This window comes from Euprymna scolopes, chromosome 14 (genome assembly GCF_053919585.1).
Source record: "Euprymna scolopes isolate OS-2025 chromosome 14, ASM5391958v1, whole genome shotgun sequence".
Classification (NCBI taxonomy): domain Eukaryota; kingdom Metazoa; phylum Mollusca; class Cephalopoda; order Sepiida; family Sepiolidae; genus Euprymna; species Euprymna scolopes.
Window position 1 is genome coordinate 29,750,181 of NC_136495.1, and position 14,167 is coordinate 29,764,347.

Genomic DNA, 14,167 nt, shown 5'->3' on the forward strand with positions numbered 1-14,167 from the left:
AAAAATAACGTTTTTTTTTATTTTTTTATGCTTTATTTTCATATTTTGTGGTCCAGACGCGTACGCAGACCCCACAATTTTAATGAATTATCATTATGCCAGATCAAACATATCCACTCCAATGTCTCGATATATCTTCTATCATTATATTATCAGTTTTCTATAGTAGTCAACCATATAGAAGCCTATTCGTGACCACACACACACACACACACACACACACACACACACACACACACACACACACACACAGACGTTCAGCTTTATATTAGATAAAGGGCGAATTAACTCTTTTTTCTGGGTCAACGGCCAACTAGCACCGTGTATATTTGTGTGTGTGTATATGTGTATTGGGGTAGAGAGGGTTCCCGTAAGCCGTGGTGAAGGCAACCTTTCTAGGAGAAGAAAATCTCTGATTTAAAAAACAATAAAGCGGAAGACCAGTACCCGCATTAAGCTGGTCTGCAGTTTAATTTGTTGCTGGCTATCTTGCTCTTGCTTGTTGCTGGAGCTCAGCATTTTGAACCGAGAGAGAGAGAGACTTAGCTGTCGTACAAAGCTAAGAGTATGTAACATCATATTTGTATAGATACTCCCTCAGACATTTCGGCTCATGGATTTTAAATGTCTGAGGGAGTGGCACTCGTCTGACAAGACGTTGCAATATTAAAAGTTCACATTTAACCCGTTTTGGAAAAAAAGCCCATATTTATCGGATGTGGTGATTTTATTAAATTAAAAATTAAACTTTACTAAATTTAAAATCTTATTTCAATTGCATTTTTAGAAGTACCTTTAATACGAAATATAAATTAATTTTAAAAATTTATTTTCTAAATTTTAAAACTAAAATTTATCCTATTATCGATAAAAAATTTAACTGCCATTTCATTATATCGAAATGCATTTAAAAATTATAAATCTTTCAAAGTTTGGACGGGGGGATGCTTATTTAGCCTAAAGGATTTTCCTACTATATTAACCTCAATATTATTGTATTTTCCCCTATGGTGTTAAAATTTAAATAGATTGTAAATTACATTTATAAAGTATGATTTTAAAAAATCTATATAATAAAATATTTTAAAATCTATAAGATAATTGATTAAAATTACAATTTAAATCCAAGTTTCCAAACTAAAATCAATTTTAGAATTTAAAATTTAAATAAAAATGTAAGATCTTTTTATTTGTGTTTTTTTTATAAAAATGTAGGCTTTGTCTTTTTTTACTGACGTAGATTATAACGACTGCTTGCCTTCTGTATATAAAATTTTCAAATATCCACTCCTCACATTTAAACATCTTATTTCTGGGGCAAGAATTATCCGTAGAATATTGTATTTTCTGCATTACAAAGTGAGCATTTATTTAATTCTGGGTCGTCTGCTTCTTTACGTTCGATTTTTCTCCATCTGATAGTAAAAGATGTGCCCTTTTCTTTAAGTTCCTACACCTGGGTCACTAATGATGTTTTTTATCCTTGTTTTAGCTCTAAAGGAGCTTATATGTACATAATGTCTTTGTCTAAATGGATCTTGTGTCATACCCATATATTTTTCCGGTAAGCTTGTAGATTGATCCGCTATTGTAGTTTCATAAACAAAGAATTAAGTTTTACAGTAGCACTCTAATGGAAACTTCTTTTTAGTCCTGCAAGAGCAGCGTACGTTGACTATATTTCCTGTTGCACTATAGGTATTATAGACTTGATCGATGGTGCTGTCGAGTAATTTACTTTAACAGTTATGTAATAATAATGGCTGTAATTTAACTTTTTCTTGTTGTAAATTGTATTTGGACCCCCCCAATAAGGGTTACTAACATTAAGGGGCTACTTTTTGAGGCCAAATTTGTAATTACTAAAGAAAATAAGCTTAGTCTTAACGGCATTGAACGTTACCATCCAGTTTCTGCCTTACTTCTCTACAGACTGGATGTATTCGTCTTAGTTTTTATCTATTTTTATAAATATGCACTCATTCCTTTTATCCTCGTGTCTGTTATAAATTGTCGTTTTATGAGCAAATATACCAATCTAAGATAGAATTTCATCAGGGATATCGTTTACGAATATCAGGAATAATAAAGACCACGCGATTGCACCATATGGCACAACTCTGTGAAACGCCTTAGCTATGTCAATGGCGTCTAACCTAGCCTCCCTTTGCTTACCCAGTGTATGATATATATATTCCAAGATTATAGTTAGGTTATCTGCAGTAGAACGATCTTCCCTAAATCCTGACTATCGGCCTGAAATTATCTACTAGGTAGCCAACTAGTGCTTGATTGATTAATCACTCAAAGATTTTGGCGAGGAGAGAAAGGAGGCAAATGGGGCGATAATTTATTGGGTCAGTTCTTTCGCTAGAAATATTGAAAACTGGTACACCAGAATCAATTTTCCAGCAGTCAGGAAAACAAGATTCAGTAAGATTTTGTTAAAGAGTTTGAGAACTGGAGCAGAGTATATTTTAATAGTATAACAGAGATAAGTTCGAGTCCACATGCCTTTGAGGCGTGTACGGTTATTATTACATCAAGAACAAGAGAAAGGGTTATTTTTAGATTATCGAGTGTAGATTTTGTTCTCAAAATGACATTTTGGAGGGGGTGTTTTGTTGAATCTAAAGTGGAATTCGAGACAAAACCTCGGGCAAGAAGATTTGCCTTTTCGATTGCTGTACTGACGATCCTCTGTTTAAAATTTAAAAAAAGTTAAGCACCATGGTGCACTTGTGCTTTAAACAGAAACATTAATTTCGCACACGTTGCCGTAATATCAAATAACATAATGCTGATTTTATATGTCGGGACTGTCGACTTGTTTAGTAATAAAACTTCTCAAATGCACTTATAATGTTAGGGTGTGTAAGGTGTTAACTTTAGTAAAAATCGGCTGCCCTTGCTTACTACGGATTATTGCGGTAATCGCGTATCGATACTTATCGAGGACATTCCGATATAAAACTTATTTGAGAACACTGCAAGTCGCATACTACCTTCGTGTGAAATTTAATAAAACTCGGCCCAGCAATGTTTGAGTCCATAAGAAACGAACTCACACACAGACATTCATTTTATATAATAGTAGAGATAATTAAGATGCAATCCAAGATCCGCATAAAGGGGAGGTCACTCTGATAGGAATCATTAAATGTTGTGCTTAAGGCAAGATAACCAACAATTTCTTCACATGGTTGAATCTTTTTAGTTCATTCATATTGATAAATGTAATATCTGCGCTATTGATTCATTTAGATGAAAAGCACGAAAGAAAGATGGTGGACTCTTAGAACTGCACGCCTATGCAACTGTCGTCCGTTTACCTGCTTTTAAGCTGACTACAATATGACCATCTTCAAGTCCAATGTAAGCAAGTTCTTGATAAGCCGTTCAACTTAAGTTAACAAATTTACAGAATTTCCACTACTAACGATTTCTATGATACTGATACTGTACACTCTTTAACCCTTATCCTCGAGTGGCAATCTGGGCTCTGATAAGTGGTGTAAAAAAAAAAGATCGTTTTATGCTGTTAACGGTCAATTTTATAGCTACTATAATAAGCCTTTAACAGAGCAACCGCTTTTATGTTGACATTTAATTTTTACGTATAAAATTATACATATATGTGTTACAGAGAGAGAGAGAGAGAGAGAGAGAGAGAGAGAGAGAGAGAGAGAGAGAGGTGAGTAAACGTGGAGGTAGACACGTTTACCAGAACCAAAGGTCAGCTGACCAAATTACGTATGTGTGACGTGGTTGGCTAGATCTGTGAGATTTGATTTGAGCTTTGAAGAAGACGGACGTTTTTCCGTGGTCTCCCCCTCTTAACTGGGGAGGGGGGAGACGAACGGAAAAACGTCCGTCTTCTTATTTTACTCACCTCTCTCTCTCTCTCTCTAGCTCTCTCTCTCTCTCTCTGTAACATATGTATCTATAGTATTTGGCAGTAAGCAGTTACTAATGCGAATATGAAAATATAGATCCAAAGAATGATGACCAAAATTTTAAGAAAAATAGACAAATGCTCTTAAAAGTCCACCACCGTGATGTTCTTATGTATTAACTCTTAAGAGCATTCAATGTCTTTGTAATGAAGACGCTTAAAAAATAATTTTCCATCGTTCAATCAAATCAGCTGAGATTCGTAAATTGATTTAGGAAAATTAGTCGCACGTGCATATAATTTATTTTTGCGACTAGACGGCTGAGATATAATGAAAAGAAAATAACGAAGCAGACCGTCGGCATAATAAATCTCCAAAGTTAACTTTATGCGCATAATTTAAAATATTCAAATTCACATAAATTTAAAAATATCAATGAACTATACGATGTCCATTAAAGCGGAACTATTAATTAATTAATAATCTATCATATTCTTGTAATTAAATTACTTCAATAAAATCCAAAAACAGTATATGTAACTGAACCCTAAAGAGATAGTCAATTAGATGGCAGTAGGAAATTCTACGTTGAGAGGTTTATTCGCTTACATTAATATATATATATATATATATGTATATTTTAATATATATATATATATATATTAATTTTTGATAAAGCTGATAAACAAACATAGAGAAATGCAAAATATAAACACTTCGACCATATAAGGGACGTTGACAGTGTGATTGTGCTGATTATTTGTTTTTCGGGGGTAGTTGAGGAGAAGCACAAATGTGGAAAGTGTGTCGTAGCACATTTTCGTGGAAATACTTATTAAACTAGTAGAGGGATGAAGCATTGCAGCGATGCGATAAAGACTTGTGCTTTTTAGATATTGTGGAACGTAATAGATTACATAGGTTGTTTTTAATTCGTGTGAGTGATTAATAGTTAAAAGTGGCGGAAATAATTCCCCCTGCATATTTTTATGTTTGCTTTATAAAGAATATAGGTACTTGCAAGTGTTAGAGGTTTCTTAGCCTGATAGAAGAGACCACCTTCTTTGAATTAGACTTGATAGTCGATACACTTATTTCATTTTTTTCTTTACTTGCAAGAATAGACCACAGATCCGCTTCCTATTAATGGCGCTAATAATATTTTGAGATCCTTTCGTGTCATCGAATTTATCTTCCCTTGTTTAGACTTTCTGTTTTAAGCCAATTGTGCTGAATCGTTATTGTTCACTTAGTATTAAGTTTTTTTGGGGGTTTTTTTTACACAGTGATCAACACTTATCAAGGCCCGGAAGCCACTCAGGGATAAAGGTTATTGCAAGTACAGTACGTTAGTGTGGAGATTTGATGAAGTGTTTACTTAAGGGGGCGGTTCATTAGGAATTTGTTAACATTGGACTTGAAGACATCCAAGTTGTAGTTCGGTGGGAAGCTGCCAGACGGAACAGAGTTCCACAGGCGTGCAGTTCTAAGAAAGAAGCTTCGTTCACGGAATCCGCGTTTTGATTTAGGCACAGATAAAGAGTGGGGGAAATTTTTCACAGTGGATTCAGCTAGACGGGTGTTTTTCGTGAAAGATTGGCGAGGGGGGACCAGAGATTGGAGTTCAGACGAGCACCTGCCATGGAAATAACGATAAAACAAGGATAGTCTCGCAACGTCTCTTCTGTGGGAGAGAGGTTGCAGGGTAGAGAAAAGGGCATCCCCCACTAAGCCACGAAGTCTATTTTGTACTCTGTCAAGGCAGGATAGGCTGTTTTTAGCAGCTCCTGCCCAGATATAGCAACAGTATTCCATCCTTGGACGTACTTGGCTTTTATATAGATAGAGAATTGCATCAGTAGTGAGATATCTTCTGGATCGGTAGAAGGATCCCACCATCTTTCCAGCGACCTTGGCAACAGACTTGATGTACGTGTTCCATTTCAGATCAGGAGTAAAGGTCAAACCCGGAAGCTTGTCAAAACACGGCGACTCACCCAGACGAGAGCCATCCATCCCAACTGATGCCAGATGGGGATCAGAGTGATGTAAGGATAGGAGTTTGGTTTTGGATGCATTAAAGGTAACCAGCTACTTTTTCCCCCCACTGAACCACGCGCTCGAGATAAGAGGAGAGAGAATCAGAGAGAACTTCGTCAATTACAGCCTTTGATGTGTTGTCGTAGATGGTCGTGTCATCAGCATAGATGTCAACGAATGATTTAAGTATGTGTTTAGGGAGGTCATTGATGTAGATCAGGAAGAGAGTTGGGCCTAGGATTGACCCCTGAGGGACTCCAGCATTTATATTGCAGGCCTCCGATTTTTGTCCATCCTTTGATATGTCAAGAGCAATTGCCCTAGAATGGAAGCCTTTGTCAAGAGATTCACTAATCCTGTTGGATATAACCGTCAGCACATCTGCGGTAGATCTTGCAGAACGGAAACCATATTGTGTGTCACTAAGAAGGTTATTTCTGCTGAGGTGGTTGACTATTTCTCTATTTAATATGGTTTCCAGCAACTTACTCATAACACACAGGAGACTTATTGGTCTGTACTGAGAGAGAGATGACATCACCTGAATTCTTAAATACAGGTCAAACTGATGAGGTCTTCCAGGGAGTCGGACAGCACATCTCCTTAAGGCAGCGCTTAAATAGTTTCGTAAGTATGGGAGTAAGTTCTGGTTGAAGCTTTTTTAACACTATAATTGGGATGCCATCAGGGCCAGTTGCTTTACTGGAATCTAGGTTCTTGATTAGCTTGGCGACCTCATGCACGGATATTTGTATGTTACCTAGCTTGTTCTGTGTTATAGGAGGAAATATGGGGAGTTGATTGCATTCGCCGCATAGTGCTGAAACTCGGTCTATTCTCCCCGTCACTTTGAAACAAGAGCAGATCTATCTCTCTCCGCACCCCTTTTGTTTCCACTTCTCATCACAAATATGTCGTTCTGTTTTTCGCCTTCTATATCGACCCCACTCTTTGTCTCTCACTCACTCTACATATATCTTTATCTATCTCTAACTATTTATCAATCTACATCTCCTTTTCTCTTCTTCTTCTAAAGCAATATTAAGCAGAAATTCTCCAGATAGCAGGCTTGATATTAAACTGTCATCTCTATATACATCCTGCAAGCGACTGTTTTCCTTTAACTGACGTTCTGCATCGTGAATGTCTTTCGCAATTCTACGACTTCTATTCTACCGGCGTGGACTTATCAAAAGTAAATACGTCCAGGTGATGCTCAATATTTGTTTGTCACAACGGATGTAGAATTTATTCAGTCTACCTCCTTATATATTACTCAATAGTCTCAGGCTCGCAAGATCGTACAAATCGCAATGAAGTCAACACTCTCTTACGTAAATGTGATATCAAATTAATTTGGATTTCATGTTTCAAAATTTGTTCTTAACTGGTTTATTTTATGTGTATGCAATTGGTAACTCAAGAAAAACTTAATTTTCTACTTGTACAATATTTTAAGAGAAGCTGGTAAGAGTAACATTTTCTGACTTGACAGACTACAAAACTGGCTTCGAAAACCAGTGGGCGAAAACGGTTTCATCTCTCCGTATATTTCATCTTTATCGCAGAAAAGACGTCGCGAGTCTATCTTCTCTCTATCTTTACTTTCATTACTAGTGCTTGAAGGGGCTTCTATCTATGGCTATCCACTTGTAAAACATTTACAACAAACAGTTGTACTGTAACAAGTACAGTTAATAATTTTCCTTCTCTCTCCATGTGCCTACAATTGTACAAAAATTACATGAGAAAAGTAAAGTTTATTTTCTACAATTGGAACACAATACCACGGGACTGCTTCTCAGTTAATTAAAGCATGATCAAATCCAAGTTCTTGGGTAAGAAAGTTATTTCAGAGTCACCGTTTTTAATGATAAAATTCTACCCAAAGTTTGATCATAATGGCGTTTTCCCCAGCGGCTAGCGAGCATGCATTATCCTTTATCTTCGAGTAGTTTTGTGTCTTGATATACGGTAATACCTCCTAGTTAATAAATAAATGAAAATTCTTTGTAAAAGTCATAATATGACGCCCTTGCCTTCTGAGAAAAGTATATTGGTTGTCCGCACTGCGATCGCGTTTTTTGAGGGGCTGTTCCGATTAAGATACAATAACCACTTCTATGAGTATTAAATATGTTGTAATGATAGGCTCATCCTCTTTGTATCAAAGGATTTATACGTCGTCGGCTACGTCAGTTGGTGAATCTTTACTACGAATTCAATGTCGACGTTATTAGTGGAAGAACATCAGTGCTGGAGCTACACGCCTGTATACAGTAGCGTCCTAAACTAAGGGACAACATATGTAAACCTAATATAAGAAATCACAACTGTGAAAAGCTGAAATTTTCACAACTGGTAGTCGTTATCATCCATAATAACATACTAAAATTTGAATCATTTACAAAGGAAGGAAAAAGAATTATGACAATTATTTAGAATAGGAACGTCCGAAAGTAACACCTAAAATTGAGAAAAACAATGTAAACAGATAAAAAACAAAAAAAAACATATAAATACATGTACGACCAATAGTTAGTAAATTAGCCCTGGCTCTGAATTACAGCTGTACATCTTGAACTACAAGAATGAATCAGTTCTTGACAATCCTCGATACAAATTTTAAACCATTCTTCTTAATGCTTCACCCACAAATCCTCCGTGTTAGTGGGACGTCTTTCCATAACTTTCACTCCTAAGGTATTCCAAAGATTTTCTATTGGATTTAAGTCAGGGCTTTATGGTGGCCAATCCATAATTTCGAAATCTTGCTCGCTAAGGTAACTTATTTGTCTTTGCCTTGTGACATGGGGCATTATCTTGAATAAGGGTAGCCCTATCGAAACCTGAATTCTGTATGATTGGCACAGTATAATCTTGAACAATATTTCTATAGATCTGCGCGTTTACACGGATTTTTAACCGGGCAAGAGGCGTTGTACCTTGGCTAGAAAACATTCCAAATACCAAACTTTATAGTGTTTTCATTACACTTTGCACGTAATATTTCACCAATACGTCTTTTTACATTGTTTTTATTTTCATCATTTACAAATAAATTAAACTTGCTTTCATCACAGAAAATACTTTTTCCCAGTTTTTATATGTCCAAATTATATACCTGTTTGCAAACTCTAATCTTGTCGTCTTATTCTTCAAACTAACAATGGATTTCTTCCATGTGGTTCGATTAAACAGCTCTGTTTCTTGCAGTCGTCTAGAAACGGTATATATTGACACATTAACACATGAGGTACTATTCATAACCCTTTTAATTTCTGTGCAAGACTTTAAACAGTCCTTTAATGACATACACAGCATTATTCGATCTTCTTTTGCCGACGTGTTGAGGGGTCTGCCGGTATTAAATGCGCTATTTTGCCAGTGTCATTGTAGGATTTAACAACCATGCCTATAACGCTCTTGGAACGTTTCACTTTCTCTGAAATCTCTCTAATGGTGTGCTTTTCCTTGTGTAGCTTCAATATAGCTTGTCTCACAGAGTAATCAAGTTTTTGACGTTTCGCCATGGTGCCGGCGAATGCAATGTTTACAAATGACTAAGTAAGACATTCTGTAGAGGAAATTAAAATATTTGAATACAGCATACTGTTTACATTGTTTTTCTCAATTATGTCTCTTACATTTGGAGGTTCCTATTTTGAAAATAAATAAATAATTGTTATAATTATTTTTCTATCCTTTGCAAATGATTCAAATGTTATTATGTTATTATGGATAATAACGACTACCAGTTGTCAAAATTCAGCTCTTCGCAGTTTTTATTCCTAACAAATATTAGGTTTAAAATTCCGTCCCTTAGTTTGGGACGCTACTGTACGTAAGCAACAGACACATTTTTCTATAAAACTAAATATGTTTTTAAACATTTAAAAAGGAACATTTTCTCAAAGCTCGAAAGTAAAGCTAAGCTGTTGTTCGTATTTGGCATCTAAAATCCAACTTTTGCGACACGTCTCGAACGGTGGCTAGGATTAAACAATATAACCATTTTTACTCGCCAAACTACAAACAAAAGAGAGGGAATAAAAGAAAGAGAAGAAAGGAGATAGATAGATACATTAACAATAAAATAAGGCTTGTATGCTATTTTCTTTTTCAAATCCTAGTATCGACCATGTAGTAGTGACTATTTACATCTGTGTATCGCGGTTGGTTTTATACGATTAAGTTTCATAACATCTGTAATTAAAAATCAGGGTATAGATTGCTGTCAGGATATATTGATATATACTTGTCTACATTCGGGTGCATAGGATATTAAGTATAAGGCCCCAAATTAATGCAAAAAAGATTTCAATACTAGAAAAGAACACGTGCGTTTCCTGTAAATGCGTGAATGTCTTTTTTATATACTCCCTCCAGTATTCTCAATATTAATTTGAATCCTTTCTCTTCATTAAATTGTTATATTTTTCAATTTTAAACTTATACACACAACCTATATTGTATCCCGGTGCGAATACTTACCCTAATATCGTATATTATTGCAAGAATTCTTGCACACAATAAACAATAACGTACTTAATACTTGTGGGAAATCCTTGCATAGAACTTTGTTTTCAATTGTATCACCGGGAGAAGGATTATACAGAGAAGCCAGAGAAATACCTCACAATCAGATTATAAAAGATTGTATATTGATAAAAAAAAAAGTTGATTTGATTTCACAAAAGTAGAAAATCTCGGTTTTTCCCCGCTTAATCTATACTCCTATAAATTTGTTTTTTTCTATATATTTAGTTATTTATTTGCTTCCCCACTAAGCAAATTAGGCACAAGGCCGTTTTTTAATGTTGTGAGTGACACCAGTTCCCCCGAGAGGGAACTGGATAGTGACAAATGGTATGAACAATTTTCCCTACATTGACCAATAACTGATTGCAACAAGAGCAATAGTCTTATATGTGGAGTTGACCCACATATGGTCTTTGATTACAGTATCTATCGGAACAGATACTACACATTGATAACAGAAAAAGACAAACGTTTTTTTCTGTTTATTTAAAAAAATGTATAACTTTGCTATGTATGGCTCGTGAATTATATTCATCGACAGAAGATCTAGCTAATTGGCATATTCTTTTAAACAATCATTTTAATAAATCTCCTATTTGTTTTTTTTTTTTTCAGGTTATGTTTAAGATATTCATCTTTACTTTACGTGTAATTATATCCATGAAGATATTCTACATGAATTATACTTACGTAATATTCTCGTAAAACGACGACAGTAAATACAAACACTTATATATATATATATATATATATATATATATATATATATATATATGTTTCCAAATTTTGCCTACAAACATCCTCTGCCACTTCTTAGTCTACAGACATGAAACTTAATATATAAGCTATTCGAACTCATGCAAAACATTATATTCTGGTTTTAGCTGGGGTAAATTGGTGCAAAAGTTTTTAGTCTTTATAGCTCAGGCATTAACGTTAAAAGAAAAAGTAAATAGTAAGCTGAACGTTTAGGTTTCGATTCTCGCTAGTGGCGCACGAGTCATTTTTTTTTTAACTTTTTTAATTATTACTATATATTGGGTCCACTATATGTCTTACTTCAGTCTTGACGGAATATGAATACCCTTGAAAGAGTGCCTGCGCGTGAAATTCTTGTGGCAAGAGTTGCGCAATCTCCAACCACACCTCTCCTGAGTTCAGGACGACTGGAAACAATGCCGAGATACAGCGCCTAGAATTCTCAAACGGTCACTCACCTGGTACTAACCAGGCTCAACGTTGCTTAACTTCGGTGATCTGACGAGAACCGGTGTGTCAACGTGATTATGCCGTACGGGGTTCACTATAATATCATAACAAATACGTAATCTGCAGAGAGCAAAGTATCATATTAAAGAATATTTACCACCGGGCAATGCCGGGCGGCATGCTATAGTCCTGTATTAGATTAGACGTGTACCGTTTACATCAATAGTGACGTTTTGGGCTCTCTGAATAGCGATAAAGTCTTCTGTACAAAACAAAATTCACGCTTTTGCTTTTTCTCTTTTTCAGAGTCCAGGCAAGGGTTTGTCATAGACAACAAATCTAACAGAGTCTAGGTCATTATTTAAATGACATTTTAACCTTTGACTGAGGTCATGTTGTGAGTCATGTGCAATACTATCAGGCTCCCATTCCTAAGACCGTTACCTCGTCTCTTATAAGTGTTGGGTATTCAATTTTTAATAGCCAAGAATGATTCTCTTCTAGAGTCGCTAAGTTGACTCTCCCCCACCTACTGATCTTGTGCCAGAATTTCTCACGACGAAATAAAGTACATGAACAGACGATCATGAGATAGCAGATTAAACATGACGTCAAGCAAAATTATATAAAAGAAAGAGAGCGTCGACACTAAACTTGTAAACATTGTTGTGTTAAAAGTAAAAAAAATATAGAACAAAGAATTGTCAGGTGATAATCGAATTATCAGTTATATATGTTTCGATATAAAAGAAATACGAATGACATTCGCGAATAAATGCGTGAATTAAGCATTGTTTTAGCAAATAATTAATAGCAACTGAAGTGCCTATATTTTATTTTGTGTCTATTATCAAGACTTGAAATTACAAAGATACAAAAATACTCGAGTATAATTCGTTAATTTTTTAATCCCTTTACATTTTGCACCCAGAAAAGAGTGCGATGAAAAATAATAACATACCCAAAATATACAATACAAGCAAGCTGCCCGGCGTTACCTGGTCGTAAAATACGGATAAATATTATATTTTTTTACTTTTTACAGAATCTGAGACATGTTCATGAGAATATAATGCTTTTTCTAAACAGTTAATTTCTCGTAAGTAAAAGAAAAATTGCTCGAACTGAAATCGAAACAAAAAAAAACATGAAAACAATGAGTCAAATACGATAAACATTAGGCCAGCTTGTCAGCTTTTGTAAAAAGTGCTTTCAAACCTACTTATTATTAACACAGTGAACTGTCATATGAACGATTCACGCATGTGCATTCGTAAAAAAGATGACAAATTGACAAACATCCGATGACCCCAAACTTCTAATATTTAAATTTTGGCTCCTTTAGCCAGCCTTTTCCCGGAGGTAAAGCGACTTAAAATGTTTTCCAAATGATTGAATATTATATATACCAAATTTCCAATCTATAGATCCATTGACTATATAAGTTAAGAAGTGTCCTACCACACATAGATTCTCACTTATATATATATATATATATATATATATATATATATATATATATATATATATATATATATATGTATAGAGAGAGAGAGAGAGAGAGAGGGGGGATAGATAGATTATGAATATTTAAATAAAAATATACAAGTAATAATATGCAAACAATAAAATCTACCCATCTCTGTTTTTCTTTTAATCCTGCCCTCTTTCTCTCTTCCCCCCTCTCTCTCCCTCTCTCTCTCTCTCTCTCTATCTATCTATCTACATCTATGTCTTAACACATTTTTTCTTCATCTTTTTCGAGTCTCTCTCTTCCTTTTCCTTCTATTTTATAATCAGTTATTTACGCCATTGCGATCCTCTCTTTCATCATCTAATGAATTACCCCATTTAACTTATTAGACTTCCCTTCTACCATCGAAAACAGCTTTTGCATAGATGAGGTATGTACAAGAAAGATAAGCACTAAAATCATAATTTTAGTAATATAGAAATTCTCTTACTTCTTCTAAGCACACACACAGATACATAATACATACATGCATACATGCATACATACATACATACATACACGCATACATACATACATAGATGCATACATACATACATACACACACACATACATACATATATATATATATATATATATATACATGACAGAAAAGATTAGACACCCATAAAAACAGTTTATTTCAATAAGCATATAATTTATAGAACAAAATCAATAAATGATTACCAATTTGATAACTAATATTTGGTTGACATTCCTCTTGCCTTTTACTGTTTCTACTACTAGGGTCCTTCTAGCTATGGCATTGATCAGTTAACGAATATCATCATGAGGAATTTCATGCTATATCTTTGACAATAATGCTAAAAGTTCAGGCTTGGCCGATGGCTTTCTTGTCTTTTTACGATGGTTCCCGTCTAATATGCCCCAAAGGTTTTCAACTGGGTTCATATCTGGGGACGGACTTGTCCATTGAAGTTTATTAATCCCATTTGGCACAACCAACGTT

General features: G+C 34.9%; 1 pseudogene; it reads right to left on the reverse strand.

Moving 5' to 3' along the window:
- Window positions 1-11,658: 11,658 nt before the first annotated feature.
- LOC145293412 (5S ribosomal RNA) lies at window positions 11,659-11,775 on the reverse strand (annotated as a pseudogene).
- Window positions 11,776-14,167: the final 2,392 nt, after the last annotated feature.